General features: G+C 45.6%; 1 long non-coding RNA gene across 3 annotated transcripts in view; it reads right to left on the minus strand.

Annotated features, from left to right (window-relative positions):
* The window catches only part of LOC121829992 (uncharacterized), a 59508-nt gene that overhangs the window by 16464 nt on the left and 16446 nt on the right, over positions 1-26598 (minus strand). The window lies entirely within an intron of this gene.

Here is a 26598-nt window from a genome sequence, read left to right on the forward strand (position 1 = left end):
AATAAAATAAAAACAAAAAAAGGACAATGTCTTGGAGAGAAAAACCTGCTGTAAATAAGAAAGACCAAGAGGTGACATCTTATATATATATACAGCCCTCATAAAAGTAGATCTGGAAAGCACACTAAGGCACTGAGAATTAATTAAGAGGCAAGAAATGATCAGAAAACTCACCACAGAGAAAACACAATTAGAATACCAGCACAGCCAAATGTTCAGCTCAGTGGGAACTAATGGCTTTTAGAACTGGGGGAGGCAAGTTCAACCAGAGGTAAAGTAAGGTTTCTGTTAAGGAGAGAGTGGCTGTGTGGAAGAGCCGGGGACCTGTCCTGGTGTCCCAGCATGGCCAGAGTCTGTAAGATCAGATTCCTGATGTAACAGCTGTGCCCTTGATCGAGCTAAGCTGCCTGCTCCCAGCCACCGCCCTGGACCGGGCCCTTTCTGCTGGACATTTTGAAAGGGATGTGAATTGATATGAGATAGACGATCAAGGCCTTCATGCCTGCTTTCTGGGAACTGACTGGATGACCATAGCCCTGGGGACCACTTATATGCCACGAAGAAGATGCACTCAGAGGCCTCTAAATGGTCTTGGCAACCCAGCATGTTCTACATTTATCAGACTTGGAGAAATCATTTGTCCAACGGTAAAAGCTGTATCTTCAAATGCAGATGTCTGAGAGCTTCCAAGTCCATTTATTTGATTCCACAGGTCCTTCAGACAATGTCCATCTTTCCCCAAAAAGATGTCATTTCTTCCAGTAACAACCCTAAGACACAAGTCCATGCTAAAAAGCTGTGAGTGCCAGCACTGACCCTACAGAGTCTGAGCGAGAGACTCACGAACACAATTTCCCCTTTCCAAATACTTGGAGAAATCAGGAAGTAAATGAGTTAGTTGCAGGACTGGGTGACAGTGGTGTCCAGGGCCAAACCAGGGTCACTCTTATTAAAGTGGCCTTCTAATGCAAGAGTGTCCTCTTCGCTGATGGGTCCACAAGGAACCTCATCTTTTAGTAAGAGACACAATCAACTGTGCTGCGACACTTTTCCCACAGTCCAGTAGCCCTTTATTTAATCAGACAGTAAAGCCACATCTGAAATGGTCTATGCAAGTTCAGAACATGGGAATTCAGGTCAATGAAAGCTATCCATAACAGGCCAGAAGCCAGTTCATGTATTGGAGCTGCAAATCAAACTCCTGTCTCCTACGTATGACATTAGCCTAGAACTTGCCTTTAGACCTGAGCAAGAGGGACCTGTGCTCATTAGTTTTTGTCAACTGGACACAAACCCAGACATACTGAGGAAGGGGAAACTCACCTGAGGAATGCTTCCCTCATATTGGCCTGTGAGCATGTCTGGGCGACATTTTCTTGATTGGTAGCTGGTGTTGGAGGGCCAAGACGCTACAGGCTGTGGCGCCATGGGCAGGTGGACCCGGGCTCTAGAAGAAGGGTAGCTGAGCAAGCCAAGGGAATAAGCCAGTAAGCTATGTTCCTCCATGGTCTCGGCTTCAGTTTCTGCCTGCAGGTTGCTGTCTTTGGTTCTTGCCTTGGCTCCCCTTGGTGAAGCCAGATAAACTCTTTCCTCCCCAGGTTGCTTTTGGTCAGGTTTCCTCAGAGCAACATAGAAGTGAGTAGACTAGAACCCTTCCCAGGCTTCTCTTTTCTGAGCGTGTATACATATACATATACATATACATATACATATACATATACATATACATATACATATACATATACATATACATATACATATATGCACGTGCATGTTTCACTTTTGTGTGGGTGTGGATGTACCTGTAGTTGTGTGTGCACATATAACTATGAACGTGAAGGCCAGAGGTCAACCTTAAATGTTGTCTCTCATGTACCATTGCTCCCCCTCCAATTTTTGAGACAGGGTCTCTCACTTGGCCTGAAACTTGCCCAGTAAGCTAGGCTGTCAGACAGCGAGTCCCGGATATCTGCCTGCCTCTGTCTCTCCATGTTGGAATTACAAGTGTATGCCACCATGCTGTTCTTTAAAAGTAGCTTCTGGGGATTGAACTCAGGCCTTAGTGCTGGCAAAGCAAGTACTTTCCCAGCTGAGCTATCTCCCCAGCCCTCCAGGCTTCTTCTGTAAGAAGGTGTTCTGGCTCTGCTGTGGCCCTGGCTCTCCTCTCTGGGAAAGTTAACTGTAAGGTCGAAGAAGGCATTGCTCAAGGCCTGTGCCTCCACATTTTTGGATCGCCCTCATTTTGGGTCCCTGGGATTCTAGAATTCTCTGAGCAGAGCTCCAGGCCTATTCCTGGGACCTCCTCAGGCTTCTTTGCAGTGATGGACTTCCAGAGGACAGACTAACCGGAAGGCTGAGGGGTGGGGCTAGAGCAGCTTTGTATGTGGGGAGAGGGCTAGCCGAGCTCAGCGGCTGAGTGGCTCAGCTGTGTACCTTTGTACCTGTGAGAATTCTGGAAGAAAACGGAGATGGTAAGGCGTTGTGGAATGTTAGTTGAAGATGTCCTACATTCTTTTATGCTGTGGAATATTTGTTTAATGATGCAAAGATGTGTTCTTTTATGTTGCGTTTGTTTAATTACTTTGCCTGTCTAAAACACCTGACTGGTCTAATAAAGAGATAAATGGCCAATAGCTAGGCAGGAAGGAGAAATAGGTGCAGCTGGTATGCAGAGAGGATAAATAGGAGGAGAAGAGGAGGGAGGAGTGAAAAAAGGAGAGGGGGATGCCGGGGCCAGCCACCATCTACTCAGCCACCCAGCCACCCAGCCACACAGCCACCAGCCACACAGCCACCAGTTACCCAGCCACCCAGCCACACAGCCACCAGCCACACAGCCACACAGCCACCAACCACCCAGCCACACAGCCAGCCATGGAGTAAGAAGGAAAGAAAGGTATATAGAATAGAGAAAAGTAAAAGCCAGAGGCAAAGGGTAGACAGGATAATTTAAGAAAAGCTAGTAAGAAATAAACCAAACTAAGGCCAGGCATTCATAAGTAAAAATAAGTCTCTGTGTATGTATTTGGAAACTGGGTGGTGAGCCCCCAAAGAGAAAAAAAAAGCTACAGTAAGGTGAGAAGGGAAAAGAGATGGGACCTTGTCTTTTCTCATTGCTCTAAGCGACGGTATAGAATTCTAAGAGGCCTAAGGAACTAGATTTGGATCTTGCCATCTAAGTAAGAAACAAATGTGTACCTATCAAGGGATGAGACATTTGGTTTGTAAAACTTGGTTAGTATCACTAGCAAAGCTTAAATACTTTGATGTGTAGCATCCGGCCTCCACTGGAATCTTTTTATTTTGTGGTTTTTGTTTTGTTTTGAAACAGGGTCTTACTCTATTTACATACTCACTGTGGAGCCCAAACTGGCCTCATAGTTGCAGCAATCCTCCTGCCTCTGCCTCCAGAGTGCTGAGATTACAGGGTGGACTTCCACACTAGCATTCACTTCAGTAATTGCCCAAAGCAGATCTCAGCCTTCAGATCCGAATCTCCTCCAGTTCTGAAGCCTGGACTCCCTGGTCACTGCAGTTTGGGGGAGCTCTTTCTTTCTCTGTGTGGTAATGGGGAGGTTGAAATGGTAAGAGTGTAACTTCTGAGCTGGAGAGAGGCCTCTGCCACCACGAGTGTGCTGTTCTAACAGAGGACCTGAGTTCAGGTCTCGGCACCTACATCAGAGGGCTCACAAGCACCCGTATCTCCAACTCCAAAAGATCCGACACCCCTGGTCTTTGGGGACACCTGCATTCACATACCCACACAGAGGCACATATGCATATACATTATTAAAAGAAAAGAAAAAATGTATAATTTCTTCCCACAGAAATTTTCAGTGGGATTCTTTTTGGGTACAAGGACAAAAACCAACTCACATTGCCTTCAGGGAAAAATTAAAACATAGAAATCAAACTTTTGAACACAGTAAAGGAACTGTTGTTAGGTAGACATCTGACAAACGATTAATATCCCAAATACAAAGTGTAAGAGATGGGTATTGCCTCAGGACCCCCAAGACCAAGTTCTCAGCACAAAGGAGATTGATTTGCCCCAGCAGGACAGAGGGCAGGGGACAAGAAACAAATACAGGAGATAGAGGAGCAGGGAGAAGGGGGAGGGAGCAGGGATATTTGTCCTGGAGGGACAAAGGACCGCCTTTGGATAGAGGGGGGACAGATGTGGCCCATGGGCAAATGGCACTTTATAAAGTAAAGGGGGAAACCCTGTGTTAGGATGGGGTGTTTAATTTTAATTACTGGAGGAAGCAGCTCACAGGAGGCAGGCCTCGAGGAGTCACAGACCAACCCCGCTGCCTGTCTGCTCTCTGCATTCTTATTACCACTGACACAATGTGCCCAATGCCTCACACTTCTGCTGCCACGCTTTCCCTAAGCCGTGAGCCAAAATAAGCTCTTCCTCCCTTAAGTTGCTTCTTGGTCACAGTAAGGAGAAGAGTGACTGACACAGATGCTCTGAAGGAAAGCGGGAGTAAGACAATGCAGTGGAGAGACGCACCTGTCCCCAACCACACTGAGCGGAAATGGGGGCTGGTCTACCCATCCCTTGGCTATCGCTAATGGGACCCAATCTTGTTATAACAATAAATGTAGTCATTGTGACTCTGGGGTTCTAGAAATCTCTGGCAGGTATTTGGATTGGTGAACTACACAGAGATAAACAAAGAACAGTGATTTGTGAAGGAATGAGGCAGAAACACAAAAGACACCGGGACTAGTCAGCCCCAGAATGGCAAAGATGGAGTGAGCCATTACCCTTCTTCCAGTCAGGGCCCCCAGCTCCGTAGGAAGCTCATATGTATTTCTTGTACTTGAGTGTGACTCCTGGGCCTCCTAACATGTTTTCTCAGTGTGTGTGTATGTTAAAGCTGGATTTGTATCTGATGAACCACAAATAGAACAACACTTAGAACACAAAGGCAGGGCTGGGGAGATGGATCAGTGGAACAGATGCTTGTGGTACAAGAATGAGGACCTGAGTTTGAGCCCCAGCCCCCATGACAGCCAGGCACAGCAGCTCATTCTCAGAATCCCAGCACTGCGGAGGCAAAGACGTGTCCCTGGGCCTCATTGGCCATCCCAGACTAGCACTGGCAAGTATCAGGTCCCATTGAGAGACCCTGTCCAAAAACCAAGATGGATGTCTCCTGAGGAACACTTCTCAGTTGTTGTCTTGTGTCTACACACTTGTGCACCTACACACAGACACACCCGCACTTACACACACACCTGCACTTATTTACACACACATGTGCACCTTCATACACATGTATGCACACACACACATACAAAAAAAAAAGCAAAAAAAAATGGGTTTTTCTTAAGGAGTTAGTGAATTACTTTTCAAACATGTCTTGACTTTTACCCTCATTTTCTATGAGCATCCAGAAAAAAGGCAATGAGTGTGTGTGTGTGTGTGTGTGTGTGTGTGTGTGTGTGTGTGTGTGAAATAGCAAGGCCCTGATGAGATTGAGGTGGGACTGGGGGCATGTGTGGATTGTTAGTGTCCCCATCCCAGCTTCGATGTTGGAAAAAGGTGGACTGATCCGTCTCAGTTCCAGTGTGGGGAAGTTTGGACATGGGCTTTGCTTCCAGCAGTGGGGCGTCTCCTGGTGTGTAAACTATACTTAAAACTATGATGTGGACCGATGCCTCTAACCAGAGCCTGATCATCAATGATTTGGGGGAACGTAGCCTTCTTGGGAGGAGAGAAGATGTATTAAAGAGAGACCCCCGCGCCTCTCCCTTTGGTTATCTGACTGTGGAAACAGTGGTCTGTAGCTAGAGTTTTCCTGCCTTGCCCACAGTTAGGATAAATCTCTGTCACCCGCCAGTCCCACAGCCGCTCAGACCCAACCAAGTAAACACAGACACTTATATTGCTTACAAACTGTATGGCTGTGGCAGGCTTCTTGCTAACTGTTCTTATAGCTTAAATTAATCCATTTCCATAAATCTATACCTTGCCATGTGGCTGGTGGCTTACCGGCGTCTTCACATGCTGCTGGTCATGGCGGTGGCTGGCAGTGTCTCCCTGCCTCAGCCTTCCTTCCGCTTCCCAGAATTCTCCTCTCTCCTTGTCCCACCTACTTCCTGCCTGGCCACTGACCAATCAATGTTTTATTTATTGACCAATCAGAGCAATTTGACATACAGACCATCCCACAGCAGTGGTCCACAAAGAGTTAAAACCTCACCAGGAATCCCATGCTAGGCAGAGATTTCACACAGTTCTGAGAACTTATCTGACCACCTTACAGAAGAGCTGGGCAGTGATGGCTGAAGGATGGACGGGACCACACTCTGACCAGAACTACTCGGCTGTCACCTCTAGCTCTCTCTATGCAAATCCAAATCTTATGTACCCTGAATATGGACTTGGGGTTACTGGACCCCTTTATTTGTCCTCTTTCCGATGTGGTCATATTGAATAAATCTCTCTGCTTCCACCATGTCTTGTCTCTTTTTAAAATTATTATTTCTTTATTGCAATGTACGTATGCATAGGCACGACACAGGTATGAGAGCCAGGGGACAACTTATGCGTCCTGGGGATCGAACTCAGGTCATCGAGTTTGGTGGCAAGTGCCTTTACCTGTTGAGTCATCTTGACAGCCCTCACTGAGTCTTTAATACATGTATTGGTGATGCGTGGCCAAGGCTAGTGTTTTGAGACAATCAGAACCTAACCTTAGTCCCTTAAATGTCCGATAACAGAAATGTCACTCTTACATTCCTCTTAAAATCTATTTGCAAAGTGATGCAAAACCCCTTACTTAACACTGGCATACAGCAATATTTTAAAAATCAGAAAAAGACACACACCCCCCAAAAAAGAAGAAGACTCTTTCCTGTGTGAGTAAACCGAAGGAGCCACATTTCTGCTCTGTGAAATCTTCCCTAATGGCCACCACAGCCAAATCGAAGCCCAATTGTGGAGTTCTGCTTCGGCTCCCTCAACCAATCTGTCACTGGAAGAAAAGGAGCCAGCACTTATGTCTGAGAGGAAGGCATTTCCAGAGCGCCAGGGGACCGTCTATTCAAAGAACAATGGGGTGAGTAGAGCGCTAATGAGGGGATTCCAGCTCTGGGGCTTCTGGCAGAACTGTTTCCCTCTGGGGCCCCTTCTGCTGGATGTCAAGCAAGCAAATACAGCCTGTGATGGAAAGGTTCGTCTCCACGGCTCATCGGTCTCACCTGGGGAACTGGAGCGCATGCACTGGACCCAGGCCTGACGTGACTGATGAGCAAAACGGTGGGCCTGTGAGCTAGCAAGTCCCCCAAGTGATGCTGTGATGAGCTTCGTGACGGGAACCAAACCTGAAGGGCCTTATTTAAAAGCTCTAGACTTTGTATTCTCTCTCTTTCTCCAGTCAAGTATGGACTCCTCTGTGGTGTCACCGTAGGTGCTAGAGTGCCGTGGCACACAAGAGGTCAGTGGACCTTGGGTGTCTGTCCTTGCCATCCATATTCCTTGAGATAGGGTCTTGAGCTTGCCACTATGTATACCAGCCTAGCTGACCCCCAAATTTCTCCCATCTGCATGCCATCCGATTTTAGGAGTACTGAGATTACAGATACACACGAACCCGCCTGACATGACATGCGTTCTGAGCATTCAAACCCGTGTCCTCACGGTTGTGCAATGAGTACTTCACCCACTGAACCAAAAGTCCCTGGTTTTTAACCATCAACTGTAGACAGATTTCTAAGCAGTCTTACTAAATAAAAAACACGGAGCCAAATATAGGGGTGAAAGCCTTAGAGATCAGGGAAATAGGCATAGCCACCAGCTAACCTTCCCTCACCATGCCGCAGCTTCCAAAAGTGCCACGACTTCCTGTCTACCCAGGCTTGTATTGCCTTGCTGTTCTGCCCTCGCATTGGCTCTTAGCCCAGCTACCTCACTTCCTTGTCACTGCCTATCTGTACAGACCTCCAGGTCTCTATGGTTGGTACTGGGATTAAAGGTGTGTGTCACCACGCTTGGCTCTGTTCCCTAGCGTGGCCTTGAACATACAGAGATTCTGCCTACTAAGTGATAGGATTAAGGGCATGTGCTACCACTGCCTGACTTTTGTGTTTACTTAAAATGGCTTGCTATTTCCTCTGATCTCCAGGCAAACTTTATTTATTAACATACAAATAAAACATCACCACATTTCAGCACAAATAAAATATCACCACAATCAACAAGATGCAACACTTTAAAACTGGGTCACCTTTAGGGAACCAGCAATGGCACATGCCGTGGTTCTTCTTCCTGGAAAGAAAAGGCAGCCAGGATCAGGCCTGAGACGAGGTGCAGGGACCATTTGCAGGGCGCTGATTGTTCCTCAATCATGGGATGCAGAGTCCGAGGGGGAAGGCCGCAGGGAGTTAAACGACTTAATGTTCTGCTAACCAACCCTTCAATTAACTTGACATGTGAGATAATGAGGCTATTAAGAAGTGAGCACTTCTTAATTGAGAGTGGGAAAATTTGTTTTATATTTTCAAAATCATCTGTAATGAGCATTATTAATTTTACAATCAGGAAAAAAAAATCTTGCAAAAGCGTTTGGCTGTTTTGAGCCATCCAGAGAGTCGGATCCGCCCACAGGAGTTTAGCCAGCGCTTTCTCACCTACCTGGAAGCTTGGAGTGTGACCGTGCATACCTGACAAAGGTAGCTGGTTTTGCTTGTACTGTTGGGGTCCTGCTAGTCTTCCTGCTTCATCTGCTACTGCCCTATACTTCAGCTCAGAGCCTAACTACGAGCAACTCGTTTGCAGTCTCTCGGTCATTCCTGCTTCCATATGCAATCCCGTGCAGCTTTCTTTGCATAGACTACGGAATACCCTCCTCTTTCTTTCCTTCAGCTTCTGGACTCTGCCCAGTGAGCTTGCGTCACCTTTCAAAAATCCCTTCAAATGCCTCCTCTGAAGACATCTCAGACTCCATCTCCTGGGGTCCGCTGGCCAGGCTCTCTGCACTGCCGTCAGAGCAGTAGGAAGACTGTACTGTGAGTATGTGTCCCTCAGGTGATGGTTGCCAGTCCTGCCTCAATCACCTTCTCACTTGGTCCCCAAAGTAGCTTCTCCATTGCAGGTAGCCCTTGATTTACGTTGCTTGCGCTTCTTAACTTTGATTTCCTGATGAGGTCAAAGTGACATGCACTCATTAGAAGCCCTCCTTTCAAAATCTTGCTCTTTCTCCAGCTCTTTCAATGCTGGGTAGCAGCGAACAGTGGCCAGGAGATCACGAGAGAAAGCAACCAGCATTCCAGAATGTTCTGCGTGGCTAAGTTACCTGGTTTTAGAGGTCAAGCGTCTCTAATCAGAAATCTGAAACTGAAGTGCTCTGAACTTGGAAAGTTTCTTGAGTGCTGAAATGACACTCAAGTGGAAGATCCCATACGTGGCCTCATGTGACAGGCTGCATTCAAAATGCAGGGGCACGAAAATAGTGCATAAAATTACCTTTAGGCTGTGCGTGTAAAGTGTATATGAAACACAAGCACATGTCATGTTTAAGATGTGTGACTCCTCTCCCCAGGATATCTCATTATACATATGCAAATACTTCCAGAGCTAGAGAAATCTGAAGCACCGCACGGGCCATTTCACAAAAGGGATACTCAACCTGCATATGCATTTTGAACTTAGAATATTTTCAACTTAGGGGATTTGGGGCGACGTAACCCCATCCTAAGTCAAGGAGCATCTGCAGGTGAGGAAACAGACTTAGGCATAGTAACTTGGCCAAATCTCCCAGCAATGTGTGTGGGGGGGGGGGGGGGGGGCTGTCAGGGGTTCAGCTGTGTGGTACAATCCGGGTTGGGCTCACTGCCAGATCTGTTCTCAGTTGCCACATTGGCAAGTGTGGATCAGAGACTTTCCTTTCGCGCTGGTCTTTGGTGTCCAGCCTAGTGAGATGCTTCCTGAATAACTGTTGAAGTTGTGGATTTACCTGCTCCGGGCTTGGCGGGTTCCACCCCAGTGAACCATGCCTGAGGCTGGCCTTACCCGGTGGGCTCCCTTGCTTAACACTTGGGACTCCAGCTGCCAGTCGCATGACAGACACTGGACTCTCATGTTGTGTTTGACAACAGGAATAGAATAATGAAAGGACACATCCATGTTTTAATTCAGTGATAAAGCTAAGGGTTTTTAAATCTCTATGATTTTATATAATATTGTAGTTAAACTTTTTTTTTTTTTTTTTTTTTGAGACAGAGCCTCAGGGCACAGCCCAGGCTGTTCTTGAATTCTCCATGTTCCTGCCTCAGCCTCCCAAGTGTTGAGATTACAGGTGTGAGCTACCAGTAGGCTCAATTCAATGTAGTTGAGATTGCCATACACATTCTTCTAATTTGAAAGAGAATTTACAAAGCTCTGACCTTATGGACAGTTTGGAACCGGGCAGATTTTATAAAATTCTGTCAGGGTTGAGTTTTCCAAAGTGGGTCCCTGGAGCATGGTTTTGTAAGAGAATACCTTAATTTTTGAAAAGGGGTACTGAAGAATTCCAGGTTCTCAGATGTTTCAGGAAGTAAGAGTGTGTGTGTGTGTGTGTGTGTAGGGGGTACGGGGGTGGGGGGAGGAAAGAAGAAGGAGGAAAGACACACCAGTGGAAAAGTCAATGGGAGAAATAGCTGATGCTAACAACCCCAGCAGCAACATACGAATCTGAATAGATGGGTGTTCTTTGTATTATTTTTATACTTTTACAAATTTTCTATAAGTTTGAATTGTGTCTCAGTAAAGTGTTAAAAAAAAAAAAAACAACAACAACAAAAAAAAAAAAAACCAAAAACAAAAACTAAAGCTTCAGTGTGAACAACGTCATCATTCCAAGAGGAGGTGTAACAGGTGGTTTGCTTTGCAGCACCTGCCGAACCCGAGCCCGGAGGCTGTGGAGCCTGGAGGCTGTGGAGCCCGGAGGCTGTGTGAGTCTGCGGTTGGACCAGCACGGCCACTGTTCTGGACCTATTCACGGGTCCTGAATGTGCTCACAGTTCAGCTGGCCCAGTTCTCCCAGAGGCAAAGGGTTTCCCTGCAGATGTGATGCCAGGAGCACAGTCACGTCTGTGCTCCCAGGAGCCCCCATCCCATTCCGTGCCAGAGACACAGATGGTGGCTGGATTCCAGCCACAGATGCAGCTCCCTCAGGAACAGTGAAGCCTCCGAGTGGAGTATGCCCCCTCTGGGTCACAGGCCCGAGGGGACAGTAGCATCTGTGTGACCGAAGACTCACCCTCTGTGAGTGGAACAGTTAAGGCTATCTGTGGCCTCGCATCTGCTGGTCCCATTCACTATGGCAAGGCTGTGCACATTCATCTTCAGACCTTCTCACCCAGCGCCTGAACTCAGCATGGAAATGTCAGCTGCTCAGGCCTGGACTGTCTTTCTGCATTAGAATCAGTCTACAAGCATCTTCAGAACATCTTATCTGTGAGATTACTTCCTCTAGCCTAGGGTCTTGTAGCTATTTCCTCTGGTGGCAACACTCCTTCCTGGAGATGCTAAACTCACAATCAAGTTATGAGAGTTCTAACATTACAAGACTCATAAGGCCCCAGCCCCCATGAGGTCCCTCCTTGAGGTTACATAAGCTTAAACAATTACTGGGGAGAGAAGAATCTCTCCCGTGGAGTTGCTTGCAAGTTATTCAGGGAGTTTCAGGGATGCACGTCTCATGAGACTGTCCCCGCTGGGGGCGGGGAGGTTCAGCAATGCAGCTGCCCGAGTCACCTGTGTTCCTGTAAGTGACCCTAATATAAACGCATTGGTTCACCAAGTTAAACTTGGGTGAAATGGTTTCCTTTGCCTGTTGTTTGTTGTAGAATATTATTTTAAGGTGTGTTACTTTTGTGTAGGTTACATTTGTTTTAGCTCTGTGAACCTGTCTTACTTTGCCTGTCCAAATCACCTGACTGGTCTAATAAAGAACTGAATGGCCAATAGCAAGGCAGGAAAGAGAAATAGGCAGGGCTGGCAGGCAGAGAGAATATGTAATATGTAGAAGGAGAAGTCTGGGAGGAGAAGGGGGAAAAGATGGAGGGGTGAAAGGAAGTGGTAGCCAGAGACATCAGGGGCCAGCCACCCAGCTACACAGCAAGCCATGGAATAAGAGTAAGATTTACAGAAGTAAGAGAATGGGAAAAGCCCAGCGGCAAAAGGTAGATGGGATAATTTAAGGTAAGGACAGCTGGCAAAAAATAAGCCAAACTAAGGCTGAGCATTGATAGTTAAGAATATTCTTAAAGCCTCCGTGTGTGATTTATTTGGGAGCTAGGTGGCCAGGCCCCCAAAAGAGAAAAAAAAAAAAAACAAAAAAACAAACAATTGTTGGTGTCCTATCTAGGGTCCACGGACATTTGTTCACATCTCTAGCAGGACCATACAGAGAATTTATATGTAAATTATTCTTTTGTTCTCGGGCTAACTCCATTGAATATGGTATAATGAATATCCTCACACTCCCCAAACTGGAAACTGAGACACAAAGGTTAGAGAGCTGCTTACGTAGCCCAGAGAAAGAGAAGTCGAGATTTCCCATTTGTCAGGGGAAGTGGGAAGATCTGCAGGGAGTCCATATCAGGTTAGGGAAAAGAGATTCCCAGCTCCTGGTGAGAGATGAAGGCAGTGTGTGCGAGGTGTGTGTGTGTGTGTGTGTGTGTGTGTGTGTGTGTGTGTGTGTGTGTAGATAGATATCAAGGCAAGTAGCATTTACATGAGTACTAACCCAGTAAAAACTATCAGATGAAAATAATTTAAAACAAGGACACTCCGGACGGAGTCCCGCATGTGAGCAGTGTGATGTCACTCAGGACGGAGTCCCACGTGTGAGCAGTGCAATGTGCTGGTGCAAAAACAAAATGCAAGTTGAAGTCCTCATAACTAGTGGTGGCCGAGTCCTTTCTGGGAGCTAAGTGCCTTGCCACATGTTGGAAGAATGAAAAAATTTGAAACAAGTGCTTTCAGAAGTGAGCGATAACCTTCCTGATTCTACAAATGAGTAAATGGAGGTACCCCTGAAGGACCTGTGCAGCTGGTGTAACAGAGTCCATAAAGCTTCAACTTCTTCATGATAGCTGGTAAATGAAGAGGAAGAAGAAAAGGGGGTGGGGAGGTGGAGGGGGGGAAGAGGAGGAGAGGGAGATGAAGGCTGGGGTCAGTTCTGGAACATTTCAGGGCAGTTTGATTTCTATCCCACTCAGCCTTAACTTTGTCCAAGATGACTACGTCATCAGTACTCACAGCTGGCCAGGAGACACTTGAGAGGTGTATTTTTTTTTTAAAACAAAAAATTACACACTTTTAAGATAAAAGATGCTGTGGAGATAGCCTTCCCGGTCACTTCCTCAGCCTTTTCTCAGCTCTAATTCTGATGTGTGGTGTTTCCCCAAATCCTGCAAAGACAGATGAAACCCTTATTCAGTGTGCAATGTGTAGGCAGATAGAGGAAAGGCACTCCAGGTAGCTAAGCAGAAAGGAGGGAAGTGAAGGTGGGTAGGGCTGTGGAGTAGACACCACGTTCATGAGTGAGGCCAGCTCTTCTCACTGCCCGTGGCACAGCCTTAGATCAGCAACCAACCTGCATCAGGTCACTCTAGTTCGGGGAGGTCACTCAGTCCAGGGCAGGCCGCTTCCTACATTGCCTCCTAGCCCAGGACTTGTGCAAGGAAGGTGTAGGAAAGCATATGTGAGCAAGAGTGTGTGTGTGTGTGTGTGTGTGTGTGTGTGTGAGAGAGAGAGAGAGAGAGAGAGAGAGAGAGAGAGAGAGAGAGAGAGAGAGAGAGAGAGAGAACTAGACAGAACTTTAAAATTAAGAGTTTCTTCTGCTAGAACATCGAGTGCCAGGAGAGACACTCTCCAGGGAATGTTTACCTAATTGTAGAGATGTAATCGTTCTTTTCTCAGGGCACATTTCCTGGGGATTTAATCCTTACTAGAAGCAATGAAAGCTATTAGTGAAAATACATGGTCAATTGGCAATCAAAAATCCAGGTTGCCAATGTTAACAGCATACGTGGATTTGCTTTCTAAGGTTCTGCCCCTCAATGCAAAGCTATTTTAACATAAAATGATATCTATTTCCTCTATGTAGATGCACATGGATTTAATGTTAGCAACTGTATGACATTTCATGCAACTGGTTATGGCTGCAAGGAGCTGGCACCAACCCAATTCTTCCTGGGTTTTGTTTTGTTTTGTTTGGTTTGGTTTGGTTTGGTTTGTTTGTTTTCAGACTCAGGCACCCCTCAAAATTTTAGTCTTGTTTTAAAGTGAGGACTCATTCACTAGGAATGGTCTGGTGTGATGCAATCTGGAAGCAAAAGCAGTGACATGGGAAGTGTCACCCATCACACCCGTCTACCCTGCCTCTCCTACTTTGTGGCTCAGGGCTGTCAGAAGGGACAAGGAGCAGCGTCTCTCTGCCATGAAGCACATTCTCCACTTTCTCCATTCCCATAGAACCCGGCACCATGGTCTTCAGGACAATCGGTTTTGTAACACTGCAGGAATTTGGGTCACGGAAGTTTTTGGTTAGCTTTTACTGCAGTAATAAAGTAGTAGCATCGATTTAATCACAGTGGCTCCTGTGCTTGTGGGAAGCACTCGCCAGTTCTGGCTAGCTGTCAGAAATGCACCCACAGGGAGGAGTGTGTGAAAATATGTAAGGCCCTTGGCTTCAAGAGAAAGGCAGATTTACACCCCTCCCCTTCACAGCAGGAAGCCTGAAATCAAAGGCAACTAACAGATCAACACATGCTTATCTGTCCCTGCCTTTATCCAGGGTGTAATTGGTGTAATTGTGCATTTATTTGTGTGTCATCAAGGCTGGCCTGCTCTCTCTGGTCCCTAAATTCTTCCCGGCTTTCTGTCTTGATTGCTCTGGACTCTGATGCACAAGAAGCATCTTCTAAATATCTGTGTGTGAGAGGGAAGAAGATGCAAAGGAAAGGGAGGATAAAAAGGGAGGGAAGGAGGGAGGGAGAAAGGAAGGAAGGAAGAAATCAGTGGGAGACTCTACATGTGGAAAGATTCTCAACATCTGTGGCATCCTAAGCTTCCCAAGTCAACTTGCACCTTTTTTTGTATGGAGAGAATATGAACACATATCTCAGTAGTTACTGTCTAGCTATTTGGTGGGTTAGGTTGTGCTAGTTAGGAGAGACCCCTATCCTGGACAGGCTTTCTGCTTTTAGAGGGTCTTGCTCTCCATGAAGCCCCAGCAGCCCATGGAGTTCTTTTTAGAGCTTTCTACTCAAGTGAAGAAGAGATGCCTAATTTTGTTGCAGGGGAGAATTTGAAGTTGAGCGAGCTTGAAGCAGAGTTGGAGTTTTTTAAGAAGAAAGTTTATCATAGGCGTTAGCACAGGGGTGAAGAGAAAGAACAAGACTCAAGTGTGGGTGTAGGCATCTCAGGGGAGAACCAGGCTCAACTGTTTTAGCAGGAGCTATACATACAATTTTGGTGCCTCTCGGGGTACAGCCCAAAGGGTGGCTAAGCCCCGACCCCTCTGTCTTTACAAATGAGATGGATGACAGGACAGTCCCGGAACTGCTTTGAATAAGACTGGGATAGAATAATATAAAACCTTGGGTCCCAGTGGTTACACAAAGGTGCTAAGGTCTGCCTTTACCTTTAATGGGGTTCCTCTTGAGAGTTCTAGAAAAATCACACATTCACATTTGAGAAAGGAGAAAGGCCTCATCCACTCAGGACCTTGTGTGTATCATTGCTGTTTAATCATTTTTATTTAAAGCATCTAATCTACAAAAGCAGTGTTGTGTCATTGTGGGCAATACTTCACAGGATATGTTAACTGTGTTGGCATTCTTGACCCTTGGCTGCTGAGAGACCTCAATGGAGTGAGTGACTGCTTTCTTCCCCATGTCCCCGTAACTTTCTGTCCTGCCACTTAAGCTGTCCAGAAGGCCCTGATGTGTGTCTACGTGGCTCTCTCTCTCTCTCTGACAGTTCATCCGGAGCCTTCACTGTAAGTGTGTATACCCAGGGCTCAGAGGTATCTAAGGGTTGATTGCTTTGGGGGAAAGCTCCAGTGTGTGCATGCAGCTGTGTGTGATGTGAACTTGGGACCCTTTAGTGGTATGGGTGGGTCTTGGGGTGAAGAGAAGCAAAAGAAGAGAGGTGAGAGTTGTGGCGAGTTCCCTGAGTGACCAGAGTCCAAAGCAGGAGATGAAGAGTTCTGTAGCTAGAGAGTTCTCCAGTCCTGCCTGGCCCATGGTCAGGACAAATCTCTCTCACCCCCCAGTCCCGCAGCCACTCAGACCCAACCAAGTAAACACACAGAGACTTATATTGCTTACAAACTGGCCGTGGCAGGCTTCTTGTTATCTAGTTCTTCTATCTTAAATTAACCCATTTCTATAAATCTATACCTTGCTATGTGGCTTTACATCCTGCTCCTCATATTGGCGGCTGACAGCATCTCATAGACTCCGCCTTCCTGTTCCCCCAATTCTCCTCTCTGCTAGTCCCGCCTATACTTCCTGCCTGGCTACTGGCCAATCAGCATTTTATTTATCAATCAATCATAGCAATGCATTCACAGCATAGAGAACATCCCACAGCAGAGTTCTAAATTCCAATCCAGAGTTTCAGTTCCTTGAGTTCTGTCAACCACCTATAAGAATCCTCTTTGGCAGTTACTAACTCCATCCATAACTTTTGACTATTTAAATGTATAATGTGTGGATTATTGGTGGGAATATGTATATGTATGTATGTACGTGTGTGTGTGTGTGTGTGTGTGTGTGTGTGTGTGTGTGTGTGTGTGTGTGTTCATGCATGAATGCTGTCCATCTTCTATACTGTAGGCAGAACCCAGGTCTCCCTTTGGATCACTTCTTATTCTAAGGTGCCAGTCCAGCGCCCCCAGGATAGACCCTCTAAGCATTTGTGGAAAGAATGAGCAGGTCCCCAGGCAACCCTTGCCTGATCCTTCTACTCCATGGCATTGCTACCACTTCTCATTTGTTCTGTGGCATAGGATAGGTTGAGAGGATTACATGAAATTCCAAGTATAAATGATTTTTTAAAGAATTAGCCTTATTAGAATGTCATCTTTTCTCCAGCTTCTGTGTCAAATCACTAGCTATTTGTACATTCTATCTATCTATCTATCTATCTATCTATCTATCTATCTATCTATCTATCTATCATCTATCTGTCCATCCATTCATCTACTCATCTATCCATCCATTCATCTATCTGCCTAATCTGAGAGCCAGCTGTAACATTATTTGTCTAATGTTTTAGTTCAAGTTCATATATTAAAAAAAAAAAAGAAAACCACATTACTACTTCTTATGTTCCCCCACTGGTACATCTGGGGTTATGTAGGTTACACATGGGGAATCCTTCTATATGGTACTATATACATACAGTTTTTAAGTTCGCTTTGGTAGGAATTCACCTAAATTGTTCACACCATTAGAATCACGCCAAAAAAAAAAAAAAAAAAAAAAAAAAAAGCCCTTCCCTTACTACAAAATTATGGAAGCAGCGGTGTTCATTTCTGTTAGTTCTTTTTACAACTGAATGATTTTAAACCGAACTCCCAAATCACCTGGAATTTATTTGAGTATATTCTGTGAGGACAGTGGTGGAGTACCTATCTGACACCTGAGCACTTAACTTCAGTTCCCACCACTGAAACACACATACACACACACACACATACACACACACACACACACACACACACACACACACACACACACACACACACACACACAACAACCCACAACTACTGTATTCTTAAAAGCCAATTTCTCTCTTTGTTATGTAGTAAATTTCTCTCTTTGTTATGTAGTAAATTCATTTCATTTCAGATTTGTTTCCAAAGCTTTACATCTGCTTTGATGTCAGAATGTTCTGTTTTAATTTTTGCAGCTATATAACATAGTTAAATACATCTTCTTTTTTTTTTTTTTTTTTTTTTTTTTTTTTTTTTTTTTTTTTTTTTTTTTTTTGAGACAGGGTTTCTCTGTGTAGCTTTGCGCCTTTCCTGGAACTCACTTTGTAGACTAGGCTGGCCTCGAACTCACAGAGATCCGCCTGGCTCTGCCTCCTGAGTGCTGGGATTAAAGGCGTGCGCCACCACTGCCCGGCTAAATACATCTTCTTTTGTAGAATTCTTATCAATGATACATGTCACCACTCTAATCAACAAGTGTCATTTCTGCGGTCAGCAAAGCCTGATGCTCTAAAGCCCTGCTTCACCCGTGAGAAAGCTGAGTGCTGGAAGAGAAGCCAGAGGGTCAAGGCCACAACTTCTAGGTCTTGGAGGAACTGTCAGATCTGTCCATCTCCTGAGACCCTGACCTTAGCTTTACAAAATGCATCAGATCCAACCTGACCAGTGTCTTCTTCAAGGGTGAGCGCATTCCCCTTCTGGCCAGAGTTATTGACTTGTTGCTATTCGATGCCCTTGTTTGCTTTTTTTTTTTTTTGTCCTCCAATATATTATGTACCCTAATAAAACTTATCTGGGGTCAGAGGACAGAACAGCCACTAGATTAGACACAGGGGCCAGACAGTGGCGGCACACATGCCTTTAATCCTAGCATTCTGGAGGCAGAGATCCATCTGGATCTCCGTGAGTTCAGGGACACACTAGGAACAGGGCCAGGTGTGGTGGCACACACCTTTAATCCCAGCACTTGAGATCTCAAGTCTTGCTTGGAAAAGACACATGCCTTTAATACCAGGAAGTGCCGATAGGAAGCAGAAAGGTATATAAGGCGTGAGGACCAGGAACTAAAGGCTTTTAAGCTTTTAGGCCTTTTAGCAGCAGTTTAGCTGAGATCCATTCAGGTGAGGACTCAGAGGCTTCTAGTCTGAGGAAACAGGATCGGCTGCAGAGTCAGCAAGGTAAGGTTGGCTGTGGCTTGTACTGTCTCTCTGATCTTTCAGAATTCACCCCAATACCTGGCGCTGGGTTTTTATTAATAAGACTTTTATGATCCGTGTTACAGGGTCTCTTTACATAGTCCTGGCTATTCTGGAACTCTGTAGACCAGGCTGGCCTCCAACTCAGAGACCTACCTGCCTCAGACTCTCGAGGCCTGGGATTAAAGGTGTGTGCCACCACTGTTTGATGACTTTGATGATGGTATTGAAATTGTTTGATGACTTTTATTTTGCTTTGTTTTATACTGTTAATTTATAAATCTTATTAAAATTTCCTGGCTAGAGACCATTTCCATTCCAAGAAACTGAACCTTGGTAGTGTATATGTTAATGGTTTGGTTGGGTATAGTAGCAATTGTGCTAACTTGAAAGCATTGGTTTTTTTGTTTGCTCTTTTTTTTGGAGACAGGCTCTCATGTAGTCCAGGTTAGCTCTGAACTAGCTCTGTAGCTGGTGATAATCTTGAACTCTTGATCTCCTACCTCTCAAGTGTTGGGATTAAACTCGTATGCCACTATACCCAGCTGAAGTTAAAATTTTAATAGCACTATTGCCATAATTTTTATTGTTTTTACTGATGTGATGAGAAAGAAATAATTTTACCTCAGGATGATTGATGTCAATATCATGGCTGTATTGCATTATTAACTAACATCTTGACTTTTGGTCAACATACATTTAATACAGACACAAAAGCTCTCTAGGCTGTAAGAGTATTTCTTATTTAAAAAAAAAGTTAAGAGAACAAAGCTGGATGTGGTGATGCATTCTCTAATGCCAGTACTGTGGGGCTAAAGCATGCTGGAGGATCAATGCCAGTCTGGGTACATAGTGAGACCCAATACCAACCAAACAGCCAGCCAGCCAGCCAGTCAGCCAACCAAAACTGTATGTTGCAAGAACAAAGAACCTATCATCATACAGTTAAAGCAGTAAAATGGAGATGAAAGGGTTTTCGCCTTCCTGTCAATGGGATGCAGAAAGCCCTCATCCCAGCAGACTGTATCCACATCCTGCTGACAGAAAGGCCTAAGTGAGCACCAGGACTCCTACTTCACAGATGAGAAATCCAAAGCCCAGGACCTGAACAACCAGCTGAAAGTCAACAAGTGAAAGAAAAACACCTTCAAAATTGACAAAATTCACCTGCGTACACAATCCACATCCAGACCTTTCCTAGGTGTATGTGCCCATGGGCATGCCTGTGCATCAGCCGTGAAGGAGGCCACCCACCTGCAGACGACTCTTGGCTTAAGGAAATTTTTTTATCCCAGTGTTACCTTCCAAGAATATCTACCCTTGTTCTGTCCTGTAGAGTTTCTAGATATTCTTCTCAAATAGTTCTTTTTCCTTTAATGAAGTTTAATTCAAATAGTTCTTTAGACATGGCGAAGCGCTCCGCGCCTCCCATTGTTTGCTGTCCCTTCCCAGTTTTCTTGTTTGAGGGCTGTTTACTAAGCATGATGAGACACACACTCTCTCATTCTGTTCATTTATTTTTATACCACTTGACATCTCACTGACATCCATATCGCTGAGGAATCTCCTCAGCTGCCTGTCTGAGGAGTGAGTGCTATTTCATTATTTCCACTATTACGGTTTTGAGTCTTCACAATTTTCACTGTATTTTCCTGGACATAGCTTATTTCAGAAAGCAGCTGGAGTCTAGATGCTGGAATTCTAGCCTTAACTATTCCTAGAAATGTGGACTTGGGAAAGTTTGTTTATAGAGTAAAAATAATAATAATAATAATAATATCTATCTTGTGGATTCCATGAGAGTCAATAATGAAGTGTTTTCTTGGAATCAAATGCTGATATAAATTGCTTATTTTATTTCTTCTGACCTTCATGGAAAGAACAGCTGGTGCCACCATGATGATGTTTGTTCCACCACAGAGTCTGCAAGCAGGGGATGTAGTCCCTGGGGACATTTTCTTCATCCAGAGGCAATCAGGAGCCACAGAGGGAAGGCAGGATGGGAGGAAGCCCCGGATGCTGCTTTTGCATGTCCTACAAGACCCTTCCTTTCTTATTTTCCACTCCCTAGATCCAGGAGCAATTCCTTCAGCAACCACCTCGGTTAGATTCCAGAAACATTGACCATGAAGCTATCTCCGTGTCAAGTAAGGGACAGGGGAGATGTTTACTAGACCATATTTCCTTGAACAATAAAGCAAGAGAACCTCACTGAGAGCCTCGGATTCTGGCTTTGTGCTCTGGCCCCACAATTAACAAGCCTTCGGCTTAAGACTGACAGTGTCCTACACTGGCTTTGAGTGTGCTTCCTGTCAAAAGAGAACTCTGGACATCCCAAGTCTGCCCTCCCACGGATTTCATCAGGTTTACAGGTAAGGCTCCAACAGGAGACTTTGGGAAAGGCAGTATTTAACTGTTGCAAATGCTGGAATTCTGTAGTTCTATCTGTCTTAGCTCTGCTTAGGAATAAGAACGCCATACCTCTTTGTTGAGGACTGTGAGCTTCCATTCCTGGAATCCTGGTCTCTCTGACAGATCTTTCCTTTCTGGCAACTGCAGAATGCTGATCGCTGACTATTAGCTGATACTAAATTTTAGAAGTCAAGCTGTGTTATTATAGGCTGATTTAATAAATGTTCTGAAAATTTTGCCCTGTCTACTCTCATAATTCCAACAGCTTTAAGAAATGGGCTTTAGATAGTTCCTTTTTTTAAAAAAAAAAAATTGAAAATAGATTCTTCTCTCATACAATACATCCTAACCTCAGTTTACCCTCTCTCCACTCTCCCAGCTCTCCCCCAACTCCCCCAGATCCACTCTCCTTCTGTCTCCCTTCAGAAAAGCGCAGGCCTCCAAGAGACAACAAACACAGCAAAACAAAATACAGTCAGACAAGGCAAAGCCCTCACTCTGAAGCTGGACAAGGCAGCCCAGTAGGAGGAAGAGTCCCCATAGGAAAAAGAGTATCAGAGACACACCTGCTCCCACTGTTAGGAGTCCCATAAAAACACCAAGACACAGAGGACGTGGTGTGGCCCTACGCGGGCCCCATGGTTGCTGCTTCAGTCTCTGTGAGCCTACGTGTGCCCTGAATAGTTGATTCAGTGGACCATGTTCTGGTGTCCTCCATTCCCCCCGACTCTTACAATCTTTCTGCTCCCTCGTCCCTGGGATTTCCCCAAGCTCCAGGTGTGTGGAGGGGTTGCTGATGGAGACCTCCAGTTTAGACTCTCTCTCTGCATAATGTCTGGCTGTTGGCCTCTACACCCACTCCCATCGACTGCTGGTGGAAGCCTCTCTGATGATGACTGGACAAGGCACAGCTCTCTGAGTACAGCAGAATATCAGGAAGACTAATTTCATTGATTTTGTTTATTTTTTCTGTCGTGTTTGGTTGTACCCTTAGTCTCTCGGGCATGGGCTCCTTCTCGTGGAGTGGGCCTCAAGATAAATCAGACACTGCCTGGCCACTCCTACAAGTTCTGTGCCATCACTGCCCCGGTACATCTAGTGGGGAGGACAGATTGTAGGTCAAAGGACTCGGGGTGGGGGTGGGGTCCAGGTTTCTCTTTTGGTAGTCTGCGGTGTACCTTCCCACACCAAAGAGACTAGAATTTAGGGGTGAAGGCTCCACAAAGGCACCAGCTTGATCTCTCTATGTTCAATGAGCTGGGTGGATGTTGTCCTTTGGAATGGAGTCCCACTGTGAGTTTGGGGAGAACAGTTGTGTAGGGCCCCAAAAATCATTCCCTGTGGCAAGGACAGGGAATTTTTTTTGGTTTGCTTCTTAGCACTATTTAAAAGTTAAAACTAAGTGAATGTTATAACTTGAGTGTGTGTATATGTGTGTGTGTGTGTGTGTGTGTGTGTGGTAAGCACTTGTCTGTGTGTGCCCGTGGAAGCCAGAGGTCAGCACTGGGTGTCCTTTATCAATCACACTCCACTTTATTTTTATCTTTTGAGAGAGGGTCTCTCACTGAACCTGGAGCTTGCCACTCATGCTGGTTCCTAAGTAGATGCTACACACCGCAAAGCTCTGGTCTCCATAAATTCTTGCATCTCCTTCACTGATCCCTTGGGTCTGCCTGTCTCTGCCCTCAATGTGCTTTTTGCAATGTACTACCAAGCCATGTTTGTGGTGTGGCCGCTATGGATCTGAACTCCTCCAGTCCTCATGGTTGAACCAACAGCACTTTATTCAACGAGCTTCTCTACAGATCCTAGATATTACCTGGAAAAGTGAATTGACTAAAGATGTATGTTCAGGTCTTAAGACACACAGAAAGTGAAAGAAAAATTGTTTCAGTAAAAAAGTTAAGATTTTGATGCATTTGTATTGTTTACTTTGTTCCTAAGACTTACTGCTCACACACATAGTTGAACACATGCACACATGCACACAGACACACATTCCTTGTTATTCATGCTCAGTCAGCATATGGAGAGGATTTTCTACATTATTAAAACATTTCAGCAAATAGATGCGGGTTGCAGGAACTCCTTGTCACTGACATGTTAACAATCCAGAGACAATGGAAAACCAGAAGAACAACAAAGAACTTTCAAATCCCTTCCCACGTGTGCTCTTTACAACCCTGTGTAGGATGTAGGGTGTAAATATTTCCAACTACTGAGGACCCAGGGCTCAGAGACAGGAAGGAACTTAGAAGCTTGGTCAAGATCACAGGATCTGATGCCACTTACCAGCCATGTGGCCTTGGGGGCAGTTTTTTTTAAGATTTGTTGATACTGAATCTTACTTCATCTTAGGAGTTCTCCTTAAAAAATTGAACGACAACAAAAAAAAAAAAAAACATCATTGTTGACAATGTTACTAAAACACATGACCCTGTAAAGAAGGTGCTAGGACTTCTCTCTGTATCTTGGGGAGGTACTGTTAGGTGAAAGTCCTTACAGTAAAGCTTCATGGACTCGAAGGAAATCTGGCTCTGTTGGGATAAGGTACTCAGCTAATTTTCATCTGTAAAATGGGTACATGGGCAGTCTTTGACTCAGGGAAATTTTAAGAATTAAATCTCACACTACATTGGAAAGCATTTATAAGCTGCCTGGCACATCATACGTGTGTAATAAATATTATCTGTGATTACTAAACATTGCCCAAAGTCATGTTGTTGTGGCTGGAGTCATTTGGACTGTTTCCTAGAGACTGAATTATTCATGTATGTACTTAAGGAAATTATGCCTTCAAGGCTCTTCTGCCTGGCTCACTCATTCATCTAATAAGCAGGCTTTGGGTTCCTAAGTAGATGCTACACACCGCAAAGCTCTGGTCTCTATAAATTCTTGCATCTCCTTCACGGAAGCACAACACACTTATCCCCTCCTCCATGAAGTCCTCTCAGGACCCAAGGTGGAGTCACTACTTCGCTCATCTGGATCCTCTCTGTGCCCAGTTTGCACAAGAAAAATGACCCAGGGAAGAGTCCTTTCCCCAGGATCTTGCTCATTTTTGTACCAACACTTTTCTCATGCCCAGTCACACTGACTGAAGTGAGCTTGCATCCGTTCATATGGAGACTTGAACTCCTCTGGCCATCTCCTCAGTTTGCAAGATGTGTGTAAAGCAGCCTTTGACACCTCTGGAAACGGAGGCAGCCTGTCTTACTGCTACTTTTGTTTGCTTGCAGGAGATGGCTTGAACCTTTCATATTTTATAGCAGCTGAAATGCTCAATGCCAGCTCATACCTGCAACACTTTTCTCTTGTGGTAATAAAAAACATAATATAGCCACATGAAGAAGTCCTTGGGGAATGTCCTGAACCAGGAAAAGTAGTTAAGCGCTGGGGTCCAACAGGAGCCTGGAAAATCTAACAGAAACTATGGGATTAGGGTGTGTGCTTAAAACCAGAAGTAGGCCCTGCATGATGTACTGATGTCTTGACTTATAAGACATCAGTTGAAAATGAAATTTTCTGAGTTATTTCTATAAAAATATCCAAGGGTCTGAAAACACTCCAGCGCCCAGTACATTGTATTGCATGCAAGCAGAGAGGGGTGGAGGAAAGGTACCAGCTAGTATCTTGTCACCCACAATGAGTTTCCTGCCTCCTGTTCTCTGTTTGCTTAAGACTGCAAGCTGGATACTGGTCTTTTCATAGTCCACACGGAAGTCCAGCTAGGGGTGGAGACTGGACTTTTCAGAGGTTATCATTGCTATCACATCAGTCACCCTGTAATGCTCTCAGGAACCTCTTCAATGCCGCTGTGTCTCCAGAACACTGATCTTCACAGGCCTCACCAAACAGGCCCCAGTCTGGACTACCTGGTCCTATCAAGAGGGGTCATGAATTCCTAAGGTCAGAGTTTCCACTTTGCTTTCATGTGGGGGAAAAAAAAGTGTGATTTCATCCACCTTTCACAGTTATAAGCAAGTGCGGCTCCCGCTTTCATCCAGCAGGGAAGAGTGACATTAAACATGTCACCTTGGTGAAGCATTGCATTCACCTTCCTGCTAATGAGCCAGAGTCCCTGGGGACTTCTGTGAAGAGCCAAATCCTCCAAATTTTCAGAAGTAACTCATCTGAAATCTTATTACGAGCAGGTTCCAGGGGAATAGAGTTATGGCAGACCAGCAAAAATCTATGGGCAAGCTCCCTACTGCAAGTATCCTGAGGGACCTTCCACCCCGCTCACAGGCACATCATCATAATCTGCTTTCTTCTCTCTCTGTCTCTCTCTCTCTGTCTCTCTCTCTCTGTCTCTCTCTCTGTCTCTGTCTCTCTCTCTCTCTGTCTCTCTCTCTCTCTCTCTTCTTTTTAAAGGAATCTCAGTAGGCCCCAAACAGATGCTAATGTGTTGTGCTGGCAAGGTGAAAATGGTCTTTCCCTAACGGACAAAAGCCCCTCTTTGTCGACTTTTACAAACCAGGGTCTCACACTGTAGCCCAGAATGGCCCAGAACCCACTAACATAGCCCAGGCTGGCCAGGAACTGGTCGAAATTCTCCTGCTTCAGCCTCTCTAGTGCTGGGATGACAGGCTCTTTTGCTTCTTGCTCTCCCCTCTCCCGTCACTCTTTCTAGGCAGGGCGATTTTGCTCCAGTACTCAGTCGAGGCAAGAGCTCTCAAGGGCACTCCTTCCTTATTCCCAAACCAATTTGACTCTGAGTTCATAAGCAAGAATTCCCTACTGAAGCCCCAGGTCCGCGGATTCTACACCACCATCTTCTTACACGCCCTCCCCCGCCGCCCCCACTCCCACCCCTACTCCCGCGCGCTCCCCTCGCAGAACGGCTTCTTTGAAGAAAAACACAGCCCGCTTGGGGGAAGCTGACATAAACATCCTGAGGAAATAGCCACAGTAAAGCGGCTCTTCAGCCTCATTTCCCTAAGGAAACAATCAGCACCTCAGCCCCGAGACAGCTCCAGGTGAGCCCGTAGTAAGCTCAGGTCACCTTCGCGCGCTGCAAAGTACCTACAGGCGCTTGCAGAACTGGCTGCTCCCAACTGCGCAGCCATCTATTGTCACGATTAGTGTTCAAAACCACCCAGGCATTGGGCAGGGGAGGTATCGTGGATAAAAGCCGGAGTCCGGGGGTCCCGCTTCCCTTGTCTGGGTCCCTCAGATCCGCCCTGGGTCCCCAGGGTCGCCCTCAACGGGAGGAGAGGGGACTCTCCAGTAAGCGGGTCTGTGGCGTAGACATGTGGCCT

Source organism: Peromyscus maniculatus, chromosome 1 (assembly GCF_049852395.1).
Source record: "Peromyscus maniculatus bairdii isolate BWxNUB_F1_BW_parent chromosome 1, HU_Pman_BW_mat_3.1, whole genome shotgun sequence".
Taxonomy (NCBI): Eukaryota; Metazoa; Chordata; class Mammalia; order Rodentia; family Cricetidae; genus Peromyscus; species Peromyscus maniculatus.